Here is a 20,594-nt window from a genome sequence, read left to right as displayed (position 1 = left end):
TCTATATTTCTTTACGGCCCGGTGAAACACACCAAATTGAGAAACTAACGGAATGCATAGTCGATATGAAAAACTGTATGACGAGTAACTTCTTACTGCTAAATTCTGAAAAAACAGAGGTGTTAATTATCGGACCTAAAAACCCACAAGTAATAACCCAGAACACTATCTAACACTTGGCTGCTCTGTCAATTCTTCTTCATCAGTTAGGAACCTAGGTGTGCTGTTTGATGGCAATCTTTCATTTGAAAGCCATGTTTCTAGCATCTGTAAAACTGCATTTTTCCATCTCAAAAACATATCTCAATTGCGACCTATGCTTTCAACATCAAATGTAGAAATGTTAATTCATGCGTTTATGACCTCAAGGTTAGACTATTGTAATGCTTTACAGGGTGGTTGCTCTGCACGCTTGATCAACAAACTACAGTTGGTCCAAAATGCAGCAGCTAGAGTCCTTACTAGAACCAGGAAGCATGACCATATTAGCCCGGTTCTGTCAACACTGCACTGGCTCCCTATCAAACGTCGTATAGATTTTAAAATCTTGTTAATTACTTATAAAGCCCTGAATGGCTTAGCTCCTCAATACTTGAGCAAGCTCTTATCACATTATAGTCCTCCACGTCCTCTGCGTTCTCAAAATTCTGGCCATTTGATAATACCTAGAATATCAAAATTGACTGTGGGTGGCAGATCCTTTTCCTATTTAGCACCCAAACTCTGGAACAATCTACCTAACACTGTTCGGGAGGCAGACACAATCTGTCAGTTTAAAATCTAGATTAAAGACACATTTCTTTAACCTGGCTTACACATAACACACTAATACACTTCTATTATTCAAATCCATTAAATGATTGTTAGGCTGCATTAATTAGATCAACCGGAACCGGGAACACTCCTCATAACACACAATGTACTCGTTACATCATCAGAAGAATGGCATCTACGCTAATTTTTGTCTGTTTCTTTCTTATTCTGTTTTTCAGCCCCTGTCCGGATCAGATGGTGGATCGGCGCCGGGAGATGATGTCTGTGGCCCTGATCGTCGGCAGAGGCCGGACACCTGGATGAGCCCCGGGGACATATCCCCAGTGAAGACCTCGACTTAAAATTCAATAAAACTAAAAATAAAACAAAATAACTAAAAATATAAAAAAATACCTAACTACATAATACTGTTATTGTTAGAAATTGCAACAATATAAAAATAGAAATATAATACATTTATACATTTAAAATTTTAATTAAAACAATAAGTAAACAATAATATCCTGGCCAGAGGAGAACTGGCCCCCCGACTGAGCCTGGTTTCTCTCAAGTTTTTTTTCTCCATTCTGTCACAGAGGGAGTTTTGGTTCCTTGCCACTGTCGCCTCTGGCTTGCTCAGTTGGGGACACTTAATTTCTAGCGATTTAGCGTCAATTTGATTTCACAGATACTATTTAAACTAAACTGAGCTAGACAATGACATCTCTGAATTCAATAATGAAATGCCTTTAACTGAAAATTGAGCGTTTAATCTTATTATTATACATTACTGACACTCTGTCCTCCAATTTGATACTGTTAAGTGCTTTGACACAATCTGTATTGTTAAAAGCACTATATAAATAAATTAAATAAATAAAGGTAATTACTCTGTATTATGACACCTTAAAATAAAGTGTTACCTAATGCAGTTTAATTACTATGAATCTTCCCTGCTGCAAATGCCATTTCAAATGATAAAACGTTCCAGTTGCTAATCTCCAGTTACTAACGTAACCTTGGCTCCCTGAGACAAGGAAATGACCGTTGCATTGAAAGCTTATGTGGTAAACTCCTGTTTACTCTGATACTGTTTGTCCATATTCGTGTATAGCTGCACAAATAAATGGTGCTTTAGCCCACCAAAAGGGGTGGAGCCAACTGCTATATAAATTGGCTCTAAGTGCAATTCATCAGACTCTTTTGACTGATATCAACACTCATTGACTCGCGAGCAGCACTGCAGCTTACTCAACGCTGCTTCTCTTATCTCTGGGAACCGAGGTTACATGAGTAGCCAGAGCATTCCCTATCGAACAGTCTCTCCCGATGTGCTGAATGCTTACGGGGAATGCGTCCAATTGCACCATGCTATAAGCAAGTGCAGAACAAAGCCGCTCTATGAGCCCAGACCCAGAGCACCCGTAATGAGGGCTCCAAAAAGGCATGAGCCAATCATGAGACTCAAGCCACTAGGCCGGGGTCTACATACAAGACCTTTTCCAATAATATAGGGGATTAGGTAAATTAAAGGGGAAAAATCCATACCTGAAGGGCAGGGACGTCCAAGTTATAAAATCTGGTGAAGGTAGATGGCAAAGACCCGCAGGCTGCCGCACAGACTTCACAAATTGAAACGCCGCTGGGCCAAGCCCAGGAGGAGGCCATTCCTCTGGAGGAGTGGGTCCTTACTCCAATAGGACACTGTAAGCCCACTGAGGCATAAGCCAGGGTTATAGCATCAACTATCCAGTGAGATCTATCCTGCTTCATGATTGGCAGCCTTTCAGAGCACTCTCCGAAGCATACAACGAGCTGCTCTGAGTGCAGAATGTGGCCAGAGCACTCAACATTCACTCTAATAAATTACTCTAAGAGTAAATTGGGACCCCGCTCTTCCTCTGGGTTAGGAAAAGCTAGAAAGGTGATGACTTGTGCTTGACTCTAGCCTCCAAAATGGTGTTAGTTATTCTCAGAGGGAGCTGTAAAGACTCCCATCAAGGGGCAAAGCATGAAGGCTCCACAGCTCGGTCTGGGGATGCCAAATCATGCCTCTCGCTTGAGAGAGGAAAACCGTTCTCAATGGGATTGGCCAAGGAGCTGCCAATAGCAGCTGTATTAACTCTGATCATTTGAACCGTCTGGGGGAGTAGTCGCCATTCTCCTGGAACTACATTGCGCCTGGACAGCATGTCCACACCTTGATTCAGCCTGCTGGGCACGTAAACTGCCCTCAGTGAGAGCAGGTTGCACTGTGCCCATAGGAGGAGATGTCTCACCATCCTGTAAAGGGAGTGTGACCTGACACAGGCCCGGTACTACGGGGCTGCTAGAGGGTGCTAAGCACCCTCAAAAAAAAATCGATAGCACCCTCAGTTAAAGCTGTAATAATTACATACAATAATCAATACAATAATTTCATTGCAAATTTGGCAAACTATCCAGTGCATTATGGTTTGCACTCTGTAGATTGGTTTCTATTTCAATGTGTCTGTGCAGCGTTGAGCAATGTAGCCAATCACAGACATATCTGTTGATTTATTAAATGCAACAGCCAATCAGAGGCGTTTAAGTGAGAATCCACTCACCGCTCAGATCACCAGAGTTTTTATTCAGGTGTTGTATTCAGCACTAATTATCTTGTTATAACAAAATTTAGACGTTATGTAAGTAATTGTTGTGCAGCGCAGAGAACTTAATTGATTACAACATAACTTTGTGAGATCGTAATGAACTAAGATGACTGACAGCTTTTTAGTGATTATGAAGGGAGCCCTCTTTGGGCCATAGCAATAGATGGCATATATAAATTATATATAAATCAACACTCTCACTAAAGAAGTACCCTCAGTGATTTGATTCTGGAGCTGGGCCTGACCTGACACCACCTTGGTGATTTATAAAGGCTAACACCGTCATGTTGTCCATGCAGATCAGGATGTGGTGCCTTCTAAAGACATTGCAGGAAAGTTTTTAGGGCTGGAAAAACTGCCATCATCTCGAGGCAGTTGATGTGCAGGCGTTGCTCTAGGTTGGACCAGAAGGTCTGCCCTCGTACAGTGTTCCCCAACCATGGAGGCATCTGTCCTGACTACCTTCCTTCTGGAGGTCTGTCCCAATTGGACGCATGTATGAAACAGACAAAGGGTTTTCCAAGGGGCCACGGCTCTGATGCAGCAGTGGATAACATTGAGGTGAAGATGTCCCAGGCACCAACCGTGGGACGGTACACAGGCTTTGAACCAGAACTGGTACAACGCAGTCGGCTGCTGAATTATCAGTCAGTGTTCCAATGCTGGGCTGAAACAATAATTATGCCCAGGCAGACTACTCGCTTGCTGGGAGACACAAGGCTTTTGGCTTTTCATCCCGAGATGCTTCAGGTGGCTGAGCAGCAGAGACCTGTGAGTGAGAAGTTCCAGCTCCAATCTAGCTAACACCAGCCAGTAGACATTAGGTGGCCCATAATGGGGATTCCCCATTCTGTCTCAGAGGGGGAAAGAGCTGCATCCATGCATGCCACCAAGTGTACGGGCCAGAGACAGGCCGAATTTAAGTATTCATAAGCCACCTCCTTGAGTGTAAATCTCAAAAACTGTCTGTGATGAGGGGCTATCTGAACCACAGGCTCTGCACCCTCCTACTTCCACTCACTATTACGAACCTACATCCCCTCCAGAAGTTTGAGATCTGCTAGTGAGCGACGCCTTGTGGTACCATCACAGAGAGGCTCAAAATCACTCTCCAGAACATTCTCGTTCACCATTCCTGGCTGGTGGAATAATCTTCCCACCCCTATCCGGAACGCCGGATCCCTGGCAACCTTCAAGCAACAACTGAAAACTCATCTCTTTCGGCAGTACTTGACTTCATCCTAAACTCAAAAAAAAAAAAAAAAAAAAAAAACTCTCCACCTACTAGCTTGTACTTATTTGAACAATGACTGAGACTTGGTGTTACGAGCACTTCCTCTGTCTGACTGCCTCTTCAAGATGAATCGCTTTTTGTATTCCCCAATTGTAAGTCGCTTTGGATAAAAGCGTCTGCCAAATGACTAAAATAAAAATGTCTATCTAGATGTGACAGTAAACACCTTTCAGCGATAAAAAAACAGTCCACTGGGCATATTTGCTCAAGGATGTGCTTCAAAGTTAACACCCTGAACAGGCACTACTGTATATTAAGGCCTGATTCAGGCCTTCGAGATCGAGGACCTTAGCCACCACCTTTCTTGGGAACGAGGATGCAATGGCTGTAAAAGCCTGACTCGCTGTTCACTGGGGGAACCATCTCTACGACTCCCTCTGCAAACAGACTTTGCACTTCGGCCTGGAGAGCATGCGAATTGTCAAAAAGCACCTTTGAAGCGAGGAGGTCTCCAAACAAATTGTAGCCTCATTCTATGGTCTGCAGAACCCAGCTTGGCATGCCCAGGATGGCTTCCCAAGCCTGGGGCCAGGCGGCAAGTGGTCTGAGATTTCCGAGTGGCAGGTCACTGCATGGAGGCAGGGAACTGACATTCATAGTATTGATCTTTTGAATATGTGGGTCTGCTATTCCAGTGATAATTTGCTCAGGTAAATGGGGAAGGATGACCAGAATGCCCTAGAATGAGCAACGCTTCCATCGCCCGGAGCTAAACAGGGAATTGGAAAGCGAGCATGAGACTTCTTTTTGGGCGGTTCGGCCTCAGCAGGACCTGGCCCACTCCTTTTTCTCTCTGCATAGCGATTGAGATGGCTTCTGTGGCTCAGGGTTGCGACGCCACCCCCAATGCTCTGATTTTGGCCAAGGCTGCGCAGGAGACAGCAAGAGCTTTGCAGGCTAATGGGAAGATGAAGCCTTCTGACAACCTGAACCAGCCACTGAGCTGGAACGCTTAGGAGAGACAGGGGAGTCGAGGAAGGTGACATTGTCTGTGTCCTTGATCTCCTTCAAATCTAGCCAAAGGTGGCGATTGCCTGTGCAATTGTGGTAGCCATATCACCCTGCAGCCCAAGACTGGTCGCCCACTAAAGCTAAGCGGGGTTGACCCTGGAGACCTCCTGGGAAAACTAGGTTGCTGTTGGAAAAGGTGCTAGGGAGGCCAGCAGGGGGTGCTCACCCTGTGGTCTGTGTGGGTCCTAGCAACCCAGTATAGTGATGGGGACACTATACTGTCAACAAGCACCATCCTTCGGATGAAAACTGAGGTCCTGACTCTCTGTGGTCATTAAAAATCCTGGCCAAATTTGCCCACTGGCCTCTGACCATCATGGCATCCTAACAATCCCCATATCAGCTTCATCCCTCTGTCTCCTCTCCACCAGTAAGCTGGTGTGTGTTCTAGCGCACTATTTCTGCCGTCGCAACATCCAGGTGGATGCTGCACACTGGTGGTGGATGAGGAGATACCCCTCACAATGTAAAGCGCTTTGAGTGCCTAGAACAGTGCTATATAAATGTAATGAAGAATTATTATTATTGTTAATAGATGTGCAGCGACCGCCTCCTCCAGAGGTGGAGCTTGCCATAACCCTTTTCTTCAGCGCCGTAAAAGGAGGTGTGGGCGGCAAAATTAGAATAGTGGAAGTTCATCGTGAACTTCTGGGGAAAAAACTGTGCCAGTTCCTGGCACTCTGTTCGATAGGGAACACCTAAATTGTTACTACATTAAAATATGTTTTGGTAATTAAATTAAATGCATTGATCTGAAAATAAGCAAACATTTTATCTACTACTCTTCCTTATTGTAGGATTAAGTATATAAAAATGCAGAATAAATAAACATGGCATATTGATCAATGCTTTCAATACTTAAGTACATTAATAATCAAGTACTTTTGTACTATTAAAAAAGTTAAATGGAAAAGGATTACTTTCACTTGAGTAATACTTTATTATTGTACTTCATCCAGCACTGATAAGAAGAGGCTGACATGCTTTCCTGTGTTCTCAATTTTGCCCGTGTTCTGACTTTGTCCCTTCAGTCTTAGAGGGTCAATCTCATTAGCTTCTATTGAGCTCTCTGTGTGTCATGGAAAAGTGCTTAGAGTGGAAGTGGACGCTCCCAGCAGGAAAGAGGAAAGAGTAAGCCAGCGACAGTGAGCATTTAAGTGACAGGAAGACATTGCGAGTCTCACCCAGTACAGCACATCAGTCCAGCCCTCCATGGTGATACACTGGAACACAGTCAGCATGGCAAACAGGAAGTTGTCAAAGTTTGTGATGCCATTGTTGGGCCCATGCCAACCATCCCTACACATAGTGCCATTGAGAGCACAGTGACGCCCATGACCAGAGAGAGAACAGGGAGCTGGGTCCTCCTCTGCTAATGTACCTGTGTGGAGAATGAGAAATATGTGGCTCATTCTCAGGAAATGGTGCCATTTATGTACTGTGTGTAAGAGCACCCTGGTTAGAATATCGTTAAGAGCCATTATTTGATAATTTTTTATATATATATATGTGTGTGTGTGTGTGTGTGTGTGTGTTTGTGTGTAAAGCAAAATACATTTTTGTTTATAAATTAGTCTAGTGAATGTGAGAACACACTGACGCGTGCCGTTCAGATAGCAGGTTGCATGCATCTTCCCGATGAACAGCTCCAGCCCGATGATGGCATAGATGATGATGACGAAGAGTACAAGCAGAGCAATGTGCAGCAGAGGAACCATGGCTTTAATGATGGAGTTCAGCACTACCTGTAAGCCTACACAGACACACACACACATATTATCCACATGTTATCAGGCTGTTCTGGATTTGAATGCTGGGTAAAGATGGTGACCCACTCGGTACTCCTGAGACCAGGCGGAGGGGCCGCAGAACTCGAAACGCTCGTAAAGCCTTGACATCGAACCCGCCCGGCTTTCCACCTGACTGTCCGCTGACGTCTCGTTCTTTGGTTACCAGCTCCAGTACGACACTGAAGAGACTAAACACACACACACACACACACACAAATACACTCATCAGTATTAACGATAATAACAGAATGTGAATTCAGGCTATTATTATCAGATTATTATGTTACATTATAAATTAAATGTAACATCAGAAGAGGAGAAAATTGTGAAATTACAAGAGGAATTGTGCGTAATGGAGAGGACAAATTATATAAAATGAATGAAGGTCAGTGTCATAATGATTAAATCAATTAACATCCACCATATTCTGCTATCGCTTTCCTTTGAGCAAACACTGAGATGTTTTGCTTTTGGATGATTATTCAAAATTTCCAAGGGCTGTAGTTCATGCAGTCTACAGCAGAGACTGCTTGTGTTTCAATCTGACAAACAGCAAATAGTAAAAATGCAACTGCATAATCTATTCTTTCCATAAAGCACAATGGGTACCACCACCATATCCAAAAATCAAATAATTTTAGCTGGATGAACTTATTTCTAATGCTTACTCAGCTTTACATACTGATCAACATGAACACAAAAACTTGACTGGTGTTTCTCTGGGGGGAAACACTTGCATACAAAATATCTATGTTAATTACAATAATACAGTAATAAGCTCATACCACTTACTTGATAGTACTTCAATTTGAAATAAAAATCAGACTGTCGTTTCAGTTTTTGAGAAGCTATAGTTGTGTTCTTAATTGTGTACAGATAAATATAGAGATGCAGACAGATTATTATCTTATTAAAGCTAGATGAAAAGTAATGTTTAGGAAAGTTATCATTGACCTTTCATCATAGTGAATAAAGTGGCACTGAAAAGCTAGTGATGATGGTGGTATAGTATTACAAATACTATTTACAGAAATAACAAATGACTATAGGACGTAATGTCACGTCAGGTGGGATTTATCTTTTGCACATTTCATGGACGTGTATCAAATAACACTCCTCTGGCACCGGGGCTAGGGGATGTCACAGATGAGATTGGGTGTGATCCCTGAGGATCCTACAGCAGCGCAATCTCCATCCAGCATGACCTCTGACTTCACGCACTGGATGCCTCCTCCCCGAGTGGAGTTAATATCATTATATCAGGTCAGAGATCAGCACTAGATCAGGTTGTAAGCTCTTGTGAACAGTTGCCAGCTATGTGCCAGACAAAATCCTTTCAACAATTTCTAGCTGACATGAACTACTTCCAACAGAGTTGTTCAATCATGACATCTATTTGTAGCCCAACACAGAAGACCAATTTGCTGTCATTAAAACACCATTTAACACATGATATTTGATGATAAACACACAAAGTAACACTTACAATACACCAGACAAGTAAGAATCTGAATACACAACTGATAAACATAAACTGAAAAACACATTAATAACAGTTTAGTAATAAAACTATATTTTTTACATATTTTACAAACAATATTTCTTAAAGTTTTCTCAAGAGCATAGTTCTTTGGAACTATGGTTTTGGTGAACGAAACTATGTTTGGGTTTTGTGTAATTATGAAACTTGTGACCATAGTCGGCTAAAGGCTGAAATACAAAACTTTTGCCCAGATTTTGAGTCTGGACTTTGATGCTAGCTGTCGAAAATCAGACCCAGTCAAATGTAAATTAATGTCCCTGTCACAGTTTCTTGGTTAAATAAACATTACTTACACTATCAGAAAAAATCTATTTTATATGTTTACAGTACCAACGTTGTCGAATATTCTATTTATTAAAGCCAAATACTGTATGAATCGTATCAAGTTAGTGTTTTTAAGCATTTTACATTAATTCAAAATAATAACTCAAGGCAGTGTAACATTCTGCTCTGTTTTAGTTGTGTTTTTCCATGGCTTCTGTTGACCCAGTTTCCCTGATTAGTTAATTAGCCCCTCACCTGTTTCTGTTTTCGTATGATTATGACCTGCCTTTATAAGCCTGAGTTCTCCCCAGTTGAGTTTGTCTGCTATTGTTTATGTTACATACTTCTGTGAGATTAAAATACTTATTGTTTTGGATATCCCTGCCTGCCTGCCTTGTCTTCTCTGTCTGCCTGGGGAAACCGTAACGTACTCGGTTACTATCGTAACCTCGGTTCCCTGAGATACGGAACGAGTACTGCGTCTTGCTAAAGACGCTATGGGAAAAAGCCTTTTTTCTCCTTTACTGAAGCCTTATTCAATCACGCAGTGAAACTGCACGATCATTGGTTTGTGCAGTGTGATAAAACGAACCAATGTGTCGGCAGCGGAGCTGCACGAGCCTATGGCGACGGAGCCCGCCAGATCCCGCCAGAATGGGCGGGGTTATCTGGCTATATAATCAGCCGTCTCGCCATAGGATCCTCAGGTTTACTTCGACTGAAGCGACGACTGAGTCGTGCAGCTACCTGGCACGGCAAAGTACGCAGTACTCGTTCCGTATCTAAGGGAACCGAGGTTACGATAGTAACCGAGTACGTTCCCTATCGATACTCCACTCGTACTGCGTCTTGCTAAAGACGCTATGGGAACACAATTCAATCACGCCGTGCTATGGTAGAGGAACCACTGTGTAAAATACCTCCATAAGCATTACATGCTCAGAGGGAAGTATAATAGTATACTCGGGCTAAAGCGAGCTGAGCTCATAGAGGTCACGCTCGGCCCGGGTCATTCCATGTATTCCTCGCATACTCAGCACTTTCAGGGCTGAGATATGTAAGGAACCCATCAGAGAGCTTGAGTGCCCATGCAGTCAAGAGATCTCCGTTAGGGATGTTCCCACAACATAAGTCATACTCATCTAAGCAGATAGGACCTTGGCCTGTAAGGTCGGTACATCCAACTTATAAAACTTTGCAAATGTGGACGGCGAGGCCCAGCCGGCCGCCACACAAATGTCTGTAATGGACACACCGCTAGACCAGGCCCACGACGAGGCAATGCCTCTAGTCGAATGGGCTCGTACTCCAATGGGGCATTGAAGGCCCAAGGAAGAGTAAGCCAGCGTAACGGCATCCACTATCCACTTAGAGAGTCTCTGCTTCGTGACCGGAAGCCCCTTGGCGCGGTTACCGAAGCTAACAAAGAGCTGTTCCGTGCGCCTGAAGGAGGCGGAACGCTCAAAGTAGATCCGTAGGGCTCTAACAGGGCATAACAGAATGAACTCCCGGTCCTCCTCAGAGGGAGGAAGCGCGGAGAGTGTGATGACCTGAGCTCTGAACAGAGTGGAAAGTACCTTAGGTACGTATCCATGCCTTGGTTTTAGGACGACCTTGGAGTCGTTTGGCCCAAATTCCAGGCAGGCAGGGCTCACAGAGAGCGCCTGCAGGTCTCCTACTCGCTTGACTGACGCTAGTGCTAGTAGCAAAGCAGTCTTCAGCGACAGTGACCGAAGGTTCGTAGACTGGAGCGGCTCAAAAGGAGGGCCCCTCAGGGCCCTCAGCACAGTGGGTAAGTCCCACGTAGGGACAGTAAGGGGCCGAGGCGGATTCAGCCTCTTGGCACCCCTTAGAAAGCGGACGATAACATTGTCCCTGCCCACTGATTGGCCCGCGATAGGGGCGTGGAAGGCCGCTATAGCCGATACGAACACCCTGAGTGTGGAGGGAGAGCGTCCTTTATCCAGCAGTTCCTGCAGGAAGGACAGAATCACCGCCAACTCAGATGTAGGGGGGTCCTCACCGCGGTTTAGACACCATTCAGAGAAAACCGCCCATTTAAGGGCATAGAGGCGTCTCGTAGACGGGGCTCTAGCCTCAGAAATGGTATTTAGCACTCGCTCTGGGAGGCTGGTAGGCTCCCGTTGAGCGGCCAGAGGTGAAGCGCCCACAGTTCGGGACGAGGGTGCCACAATAAACCGTTCGCCTGAGAGAGGAGGTCTCGTCTCAGGGGCACGGGCCAGGGGGCTGCGGTTAGCAGCTGGGTCAGCTCTGACATCCAAGGCTGGTTCTCCCACAGGGGGGCCACCAACAAGACCTTGTGTCGTTGTTCCCTGATTCGCCTGATGACCTGAGGAATCAGAGCGATCGGAGGGAATGCATAGAGGAGGAGGTTGGGCCAGTCGTGGGCCAACGCGTCCTTGACCTTCGAATAATAGGCTGGGCAGTGAGAGTTGTCTTTGGAGGCGAAAAGGTCTACCTCGGCCTTGCCAAAGATTCTCCAGATCATTCGAACCGTCTGCGGGTGGAGCATCCACTCTTCTGAGGGGACGTTGCTCCGTGATAACATATCCGCTCCTTGGTTCAATCTGCCCGGCAAATGTGCTGCTCTCAGCGAGCGCAAGTTGAGCTGAGCCCACTCCAGAAGTCGCTCTACCATAAGGAAGAGGCACTTCGAGGAGAGACCTCCCTGGTGATTTACGTAGGACACCACTGACATGTTGTCTGAGCGGATCAGCACATGTCGTCCCCTTAGCTCTGGCAGGAAAAACTGGCAGGCTCGACACACTGCTAGAATCTCTAAGCAGTTGATGTGGAGGTTCTGCTCCGCCTTCGACCAAAGGCCAAAGGTCGGTTTGCCTTCGCACAGCGCCCCCCAACCCATGTTGGAGGCGTCTGTCGTGACAACTTTCCTGCTGCAGACCATCCCTATGGTCACACCCTTTCTGAACCATTGTGGGTTCTTCCAGGGGGCTAGGGCTGTTACACAGGCCTGGCTCACCCTGATATGTAGGCGACCGTGTCGCCATGCGTGGGGCGGAACCCGTGGTTTCAACCAGCGCTGAAGTGGCCGCATGTGAAGCAGGCCCAACTGTAGCACCGGCGATGCTGCGGCCATGAGGCCCAGCATCCTCTGAAACGCTTTGACGGGGCGAGCGGTGCCGCTCTGGAAGGAGGCTGCAAGCTTTTGAATGGCCAGAGCGCGTTCCGGCGCTAGCACAGCTCTCATCTGAGCTGAGTCCAAAACTGTTCCCAGAAACGACACCCGTCGGCTGGGAAACAGTGCGCTCTTGGCAAAATTGACCCTGAGCCCCAGGCATTCTAAGTGGCTGAGGAGGAGGGCTCTGTGTGAGAGTAGTTGTACCTCTGACTGGGCCAGAATGAGCCAGTCGTCGAGGTAATTGAGAATGCGGATTCCCATCTGCCTGAGAGGGGAAAGAGCCGCGTCCATGCACTTCGTAAAAGTGCGTGGAGCCAGGGACAGTCCAAAGGGAAGGACCGTGTACTGATAAGCCACTCCCTCGAAGGCGAGTCTCAAGAATCGTCTGTGATGGGGGGCTATCTGGACGTGAAAGTATGCGTCTTTCAGGTCCAGGGAACAGAACCAGTCCTCTGAGCGAATTTGCGAGAGGATCTGCTTCAGTGTGATCATCCTGAATGACCTCCTCATGAGGGCGCGATTCAGGCGTCTGAGATCGAGGATGGGCCGGAGGCCGCCGTCCTTCTTGGGAACGAGGAAGTAACGGCTGTAAAAGCCTGATTCGCTCTGAGCTGGAGGAACCATTTCTATGGCTCCCTTTTCCAGCAGCGTCATCACTTCTGAACGTAGAACGTGAGCGTTCTTGCCGTCTACAGAAGTGGAGACCACGCCGCTGAAGCGCGGGGGTCTGCGAGCGAATTGGAGTGAGTAACCTCGTTCTATTATCCGTACAACCCATTCTGACACTCCGGGGATGGCCCTCCAGGCCTCGGCCCGCGTGGCAAGAGGTTGGATAAACTCGAGCGATCGACTGCACGGAGGCAGGACGCTCGTGATGGAAGGAAGAGGAAATTTGCTCTCTCTTTGAGAATGTTTGTGTTTTATTTTGCCCATTATAACAACGGACGGTTGCAAGGACGCTTGTACGGGCCATGTGTTTGCAACAGACACAATGTGCTCTGCACCCGGCGATGAGCGGAGTGACAAGAGGTTTTCTAAGAGAGGCCGCTTGGCGGGCGGTCCGGCCGCGGCGGGACTTGGTCCTCTCCTCTTCCTGGCCTGCAGATCAGGAAGACGCTGGAGGCGCAGGGTCCAACACAATCCTGGGTCGGGGCCCCTGGCGCTGCGGATGGGGGTAGCGTCTGGCCGATCGAGAACGCCCTCGCGTCTGCGGAGCCTTGGCAGGCTGAGAGGCGGAGGCAGGAGGCGGGGGCTTCGCAGGCTGCTTAGTCGGCACAGGCTTGGGGCGACTAGCGGCAGCAGAAGAGCTTGATCGCTTGGGCTGGAAGTGTCGCATGGCTTGCGACGCCTTCTGTGCTTCCGTGAAGCGTTCAGCAAAACCCTCCACCGCAGGTCCAAAGAGGCCACTAGGCGAAATCGGTGCATCAAGGAAGGAAACCTTGTCTGCGTCCTTGATCTCCGTCAGCGTGAGCCACAGGTGGCGCTCGAGCACCACTAGGCTGGCCATGGACCGTCCAATCGCCTGGGCGGTGGTCTTGGTGGCGCGCAGAGCCAGGTCTGTCGCACTTCTCAGCTCCCTGAGAGTTGCAGGATCAGGTTCAGACTCGTCCATAGCAGCGAGGAGTTTGGCCTGATAGACCTGTAGAACCGCCATAGAGTGAAGCGCCGATGCCGCCTGTCCAGCTGAAGCATAGGAGCGTCCAGCGAGTGCTGAAGTGGTCCTGCATGGCTTGGACGGATGGGCGGCTTTAGCCTTCCAGCCGATGGCAGTGGGTGGGCAGAGATGGGCAGCCACTGACTCATCCAGTTGAGGCATTTTCCCGTACCCCTTTTCTTCAGCGCCGTCAATTGTAGTGAGGGCGGATGAAGAGGAAGTGCGGAGGCGGGCGGAGTAGGGGGCGCGCCACGATTTCGTCAGCTCGTCGTGAACTTCAGGGAAGAACGGCGAGGGTCGCTGTAGAGGGGCCTGACGGCGCCCCGGCAGGAACCACTCATCAAGACGGCTGCGAGAGGGCTCCTCTGGTGGAGACCAATCCAGTCCCAGCTCTTCAACCGCTCTGGAGAGGACACGGAAGAGCTCGGCGTCCATCCCAGCTGCAGCGGTGCTGGGCGCTGAAGAATGCAGGAGGGCGGAGTCTACAGCAGAGCCCGACAGCTCCTCCGCATCAGAAGCTGCCAATGACATGCTGTCATCGGCCAGCTCTTCGTCACTTTTTCCGAACGAGACCAGATCGCTCGCGGCAGCGGAGGGACGCTGGTCGGGCTGGGAAAAAAGGACGGGAGAATGCTCTCTCTGTGGCGAAAGCGAGGCACGCGGGACTCGAGCCGGCGTGAGCTCGCTCTCAGCCAAGCACTGAAATCCTCTGCCCCGCCGCTTTTTCCTCACAGGTGCCTGGGAGGAAGAAAACGGGAGGGCGCGAGGGGCGGGACCGCTCTCTGAAAAGAAAGCGATCCGCGAGCGCAGAGAGGCGAGACTGAAACGCTCGCAGTGCGAGCATTCAGTGTCAGCGAGCGCTGCATCTGCATGGGATTTCCCCAAGCAGGAAACGCACTCGCTGTGGCCGTCATCGGAGTGCAGGGGAGCCCTGCACGAGCCGCAAAGTCGGCCCGGCATTTGAAACAACGCCTAAATTTGCTCTTTTAGAGTGCGTGAATTCGCCGGATGGCGGCAGCGAACAGACCGGGGCTTCTGCGGGGCTGGAGCGCGAAGAGCGTCGTCTCAGCAGGCAGGAGGTCTCTGGCTCAGCTGCGAGGCGTGTCAACGGCGATGGCGGCTTCTTGGGATCAGCGAAGGCGAGATGTCGTCGCTGAAGGAGAAGAAATCTGAGGATCCTATGGCGAGACGGCTGATTATATAGCCAGATAACCCCGCCCATTCTGGCGGGATCTGGCGGGCTCCGTCGCCATAGGCTCGTGCAGCTCCGCTGCCGACACATTGGTTCGTTTTATCACACTGCACAAACCAATGATCGTGCAGTTTCACTGCGTGATTGAATAAGGCTTCAGTAAAGGAGAAAAAAGGCTTTTTCCCATAGCGTCTTTAGCAAGACGCAGTACGAGTGGAGTATCGATAGGGAACAGAATAGCAGACCGAAACAGTTTTTTTTTCAGCGGTGTTATTCTTTTCGCTCATTTTTTGTTTTTTTTCCCTCTCTCCCTCCTAGTATGGATCCCACCTTCTTACTCCTTTGCCTGGAGCAGAAGGACCGTTCGCTGGTGGAACACACCATGGACTTCGTCAACCTGGCGCGCCTTACACACTTCAAAGACCGCTCGCTCTGTGTGTTCTACATCTCCAACCTGAGCGAGCAGTGTAAGGCGCGCCTACCAGCGAACGGTCCCAGGGAGAATTTCGCCGCTTGCGTGGAGTGGGTGCTGGAGTGTAATGGACTGTTTATCTTCGGTGACCCTGCTGAGGACAGCTCCAGCCCCACTCCCGATCCAGAGCCCAGCCAGCCCTCACCTTCTCGCTGCACGGAGAGTTTGCCAGAGCCCACCGCAGTCGCAGAGCCCGAGCCGGTCGCGTGGATCGAGCGTCACCACGGAGAGTGACAGAGCCACTCATCGCCCCGGAAACCGAACTCGACGCGACTGACCAGGTGCGTGAGCCGGCAACATCGTGCGTCGTGGGAGTCTTAGTGGAGATCGAGGGAATGGATAAATCCCCAGCCCACACATCCACCACTGAGGGTGAGCAACCGCTGGCTTCATGGAAGCTATTTGGAGGAACTGTTGGGCCTATTCGAAGAAGATCTGATTGACTGGTTTGGGGAGGCATTACCCAGCCCGGTATCTCATGTGTCTCCGCTGGTTCCGTCCAGCCCTGAATCTCCTGTGCCTCCGCTGGTTCCGTCCAGCCTGGAATCTCTTGTGTCTCCACTGGTTCCGTCCAGCTCGAATCCTCCCGTGTTCCCTCCCAGCCTCCCTCTCCCGCCTCCTCGATACCAGTCAGCCAGCCCATCAGTCCCTCCTCAGCCACATCAGGAAGACCCCTCAGCTCACCCTCAGCACGCCATGCCCGGTGGATCGGTTGAGCTTCGGGTCTCCCTGCAATCTGCCACCTCGGGGTTGGAGGATACCCAGTCTTCGCCTCCAGCCTGCGAGACCCGGACTCCACCTCGGCCCTCCGATCCATCGGCTCCACCTTGGCTCGTGGCTCCCTCATCTCCACCGTGGCCCCTCACTCCACCAGCTCTGCCGGGCTCCCTCGTCCCTCCGGCTCCGCCTTGGTCAGTCGTCCCCCTGCCTACTCCACGGAATTCCACTCCTCCAGCTCCGCTTCGTCCCTCCATTCCTCTGGCTCCGTCGGGTTCCTCCCTCCCTCCGGCTCCACCGTTGTCCTCTGTCGCTCCGGCTCCACCGCGTCACTCGGGATCCCCGCCTCCGCCTCACTCGCCTGAGCCGCCGGCTCCACCGTGGCCCTCCGGCCCATCAGTGTCACCCTGGCTCTGCGGCTGCTCTGCTCTATCCTGGGCTCCTTCTCCACCGGCGTCATCTCCGGCAGTCGGCCCCATGGTGTCGGTGGTCCCATTACCACCATGGCTCCTCCCGCCATCGACTCCGCCGTGGGCCGCCATCCTGGCTGGCCTCTGGACTGCCATCTGGCTGCTCCTGCTCCGGGCTCCTCCCTGGCTCCTCCCACCCTCCACTCCCCCTTGGACTAATTTTTTGGACTGTTTTTGTTTTCACCCACTTTCCATTGCCCGGCTTCCTCCTACTCCATGCCCGCCTCCTGAACCCCCACCCTCCCCCCTCTGTTGGTTTATATTTTTCCGCGCGAGGACGCACCGTTCCGGGAGGGGGCGAACTGTAACATTCTGCTCTGTTTTAGTTGTGTTTTTCCATGGCTTCTGTTGACCCAGTTTCCCTGATTAGTTAATTAGCCCCTCACCTGTTTCTGTTTTCGTATGATTATGACCTGCCTTTATAAGCCTGAGTTCTCCCCAGTTGAGTTTGTCTGCTATTGTTTATGTTACATACTTCTGTGAGATTAAAATACTTATTGTTTTGGATATCCCTGCCTGCCTGCCTTGTCTTCTCTGTCTGCCTGGGGAAACCGTAACAGGCAGATCATGTTTTCAGGTCATTTTAAGTTGTTTGTTGTAATCAGAAAGATTTTAAAGTCTGGTAGCGTGTGATCCTCAGTCGGTAAGTGTATGAATTAATTAATAGCTTTTATTGCCATTGCAAGTAAAGCAATCAATGAAATTCTTAAAGCACATGTGGTGTAAAAACACAAAGATAATAATAGAAACAAGACAATGGTTATCTTAAAGTGCAAGAATTGTAGAGCAGCATATTAACTGATCAGTGTGCAATGACTGATCAAATAAAGGACAAGAACAAAAGAGATGGCAAAAAAATGGCAAATATGGCAAAACAGCATGTATACATTTAGTGTAGGTAACTGTTCAGGATGTTTATAGCTCTCGGAAAGAAACTGTCTCTGAATCTGCTTATGTGAATTTTGGCTGATCTATAGTGTCTGCCAGATGGCAGCAATTCAAACAGGCCATGATGGGATGGGAGCAGTCTCTTGTGATGATTTGTGCCCTGCTAAGATAGCGTGTAGAGGCAACATCCTCCAAAGGTGGCAACTGGTAGCCAATGATTTTCTCTGCCATTCTCTCCACTCCCTGCAGTCTCTTTTTGTCAGCAGCCGAGCAGCCTGCATACCACACTGGTAGGTCAGAACAGACTCGACTGTTGCATGATAAAAGCGGATGAGCTGTCTCCTGTCCATATTATTTCTCCTAAGAACCCTAAGAAAGTGGAGTCTCTGATGTGCTCTTTTGACTATAGCGGTGTTGTTGGCTGCCCAGGATAAGTCTTTACATATGAGGACACCTAGATATTTAAAGGTCTCCACTCTCTCCAAGCGTTCTCCATTGATGTAAAGTAGGGCAGGGACAGAGTCTTGCTTCTTCCTGAAGTCCGCTATCAGTTCTTTGGTCTTAGAGGTGTTCAGAACCAAGCTGTTTGTTGAGCACCAGGCCGCAAGTCTGTGGATCTCCTCTCGGTATGCAGATTCATCTCCATCTGAGATGAGTCCGACTACGCTTGTGTCATCCACAAACTTATTAATGGTGTTAGAAGGATAGATAGGTGAACAGTCATGTGTATACAAGGTGTACAAGACTGGGCTCAGTACACAACCCTGGGGGGCTCCGATGTTCAGTTTAATGGATGTCGATTTGTGGAAGCCAAGTTTAACATATTGGGAACGATTGGTCAAAAAGTCCTTGATCCATGTACAGATGGTTTGGTGAAAGCCCAGGTACAACAGTTTGTCCATGAGAATGTCTGGTACGATGATATTAAAAGCAGAGCTAAAGTTAATGAAAAGTATCCTTACATAGCTCTGCCTGTGTTCCAAATGATGCAGAGCTAAGTGGATAGCCAAGGCAATGGCATCTTCGGTAGCTCGTTTAGCTCTGTAGGCAAACTGAAATGGATCAAAGGATGAAGGGAGGCTTGCTTTAATATGATACAGGATCAGTTTTTCAAAACACTTCATAATAATGGGAGTAAGGGCAGCTGGCCTGTAGTTGTCAAATCTGTAGAATCTTGCTTTTTGAGGACTGGAATGATGGTGGCAGATTTTAGGCAGGGTGGAATGATGGCTAGTGACAGGGAGATGTTAAAGATCCTAGTGAAGACCCCAACGAGCTGATCAGCACAGGTCTGGAGCACTTTGCCTGGCACTCCGTCAGGTAAGGTAGCCTTCCTAGGGTTTATTGTCCTCAGCACACACCTCACATCATGTTCCTGCAGCGTGAGTATGTGTGAACCAGGGTCAGGTGGGGAGGAAGATGATGCAACAGGCCTGTTTGCCTCAAACCGGGCAAAGAAGCAGCTCGCACAGTGAGGCATCCCCATTTTCCTCGCTGTTTGTGCTGTGTTTATACTTGGTAATGTGCTGAATCCCTCGCCACATGCTCCGTGAGTTGTCTTGCTCCAGGTAGACCTCGATCTTCCTTCTGTAGTCATCCTTTGCCTCCTTAATGCCTCTTCTGATGTCAGCTCTAGCAGTGCTGTACTGTGCCTTATCCCCTGACCTAAAGGCGGTGTTATGTTTCTTAAGGAGACACCATACCTTGCTCGTCATCCAGGGTTTTTGGTTTGGAAATATCTGGATGTGTTTGTCAACTGTAACATCGTCCACACAGCACTTAATATAAAAAAGCACAGTCTCTGTATTCTCCTCCAAATCCTCTTGATAGAACAATCCCTGCAAGTGTTTGCAAAGCAATCCTGCAGTTGAGCAAGGGCACCTTCAGGTCACGTTTTAATTATTTTAGTACATGGCTTAGTAGTCAGTCCTTACAAGAGGTGTATAAGCAGGGGTCAGGCTCAAGGAGAGGTGGTCAGACAGACCTAAGTTGATGCCTAGCATTTAAAAATCTGTTCGGATTTTAATAGTTATGTAGTGTATAACGATGCTTTTGGGAAACACATGCCAGAGGAGTTCTTGAGTTCAGTTTTACAAATTCTAACATAAACCACATTATTTATTATTTATTTTTTATTTTTATTTTTGATGCTTAAGTTAATTTATAATCAATATAAAAATGTACATTAGGTACTTGAGACTGTTTCCATTTACTGTAGGTATCTACTTTTACTCAAGTATGATGACTGGTTAAATATTATGCTGTAGAAAAAGTCACATGATAAAGTGACTTATCAGAATACATTTCCTTATTCTATGATTTCTACACCATTCGTCAAGCAAACAAACTCATTTCCTCATACTGCACACAGAAAATGTCAAACACATAGTGAGTCATATGATATTTTCTGAAGAGACATGACCAAGTCATGTGGGGAAGTTTTCATGAAAGGACAAAAAATGAGGAGAAAATATTAAAACTTCATTTGCAAAGATTTATGGTTTTGGAACAACATGACGTTGAGTAAATGATGAAAGAGATTTCATTTTTGAATGAAATCTCCATTTAATAATACAGGTGGTAAAACTGAACCTGCTGATGAATCAGAATTTGCCATAGGTGGCCAGTCCATAAAACATGGCCTGTACTCACATATAGACTCATTTATATTACATGAATTATAAATAATTATATAAATTATATATGGTGCTCAGAGTCCTACATACAAAAACCATCAGGGCAACACACATGAC

The 20,594-nt window shown here is 47.9% G+C and overlaps 1 pseudogene across 1 annotated transcript in view; it reads right to left on the bottom strand.

The window, feature by feature from the left end:
* LOC306847942 (voltage-dependent L-type calcium channel subunit alpha-1D-like) overlaps window positions 1-20,594 on the bottom strand; it is a 107,870-nt pseudogene that overhangs the window by 62,096 nt on the left and 25,180 nt on the right. The window contains exons 4-6 of the transcript in view: window positions 7,527-7,669; window positions 7,292-7,444; window positions 6,876-7,072 (exon numbers count right to left, since the gene is read on the bottom strand). The product of the transcript in view is annotated as a voltage-dependent L-type calcium channel subunit alpha-1D-like (transcript). The remainder of the gene's footprint in view (window positions 1-6,875; window positions 7,073-7,291; window positions 7,445-7,526; window positions 7,670-20,594) is intronic.

This window comes from Barbus barbus, assembly GCF_936440315.1.
Source record: "Barbus barbus genome assembly, chromosome: 28".
Lineage (NCBI taxonomy): Eukaryota > Metazoa > Chordata > Actinopteri > Cypriniformes > Cyprinidae > Barbus > Barbus barbus.
This window is presented reverse-complemented; position numbering and strand designations above follow the sequence as displayed.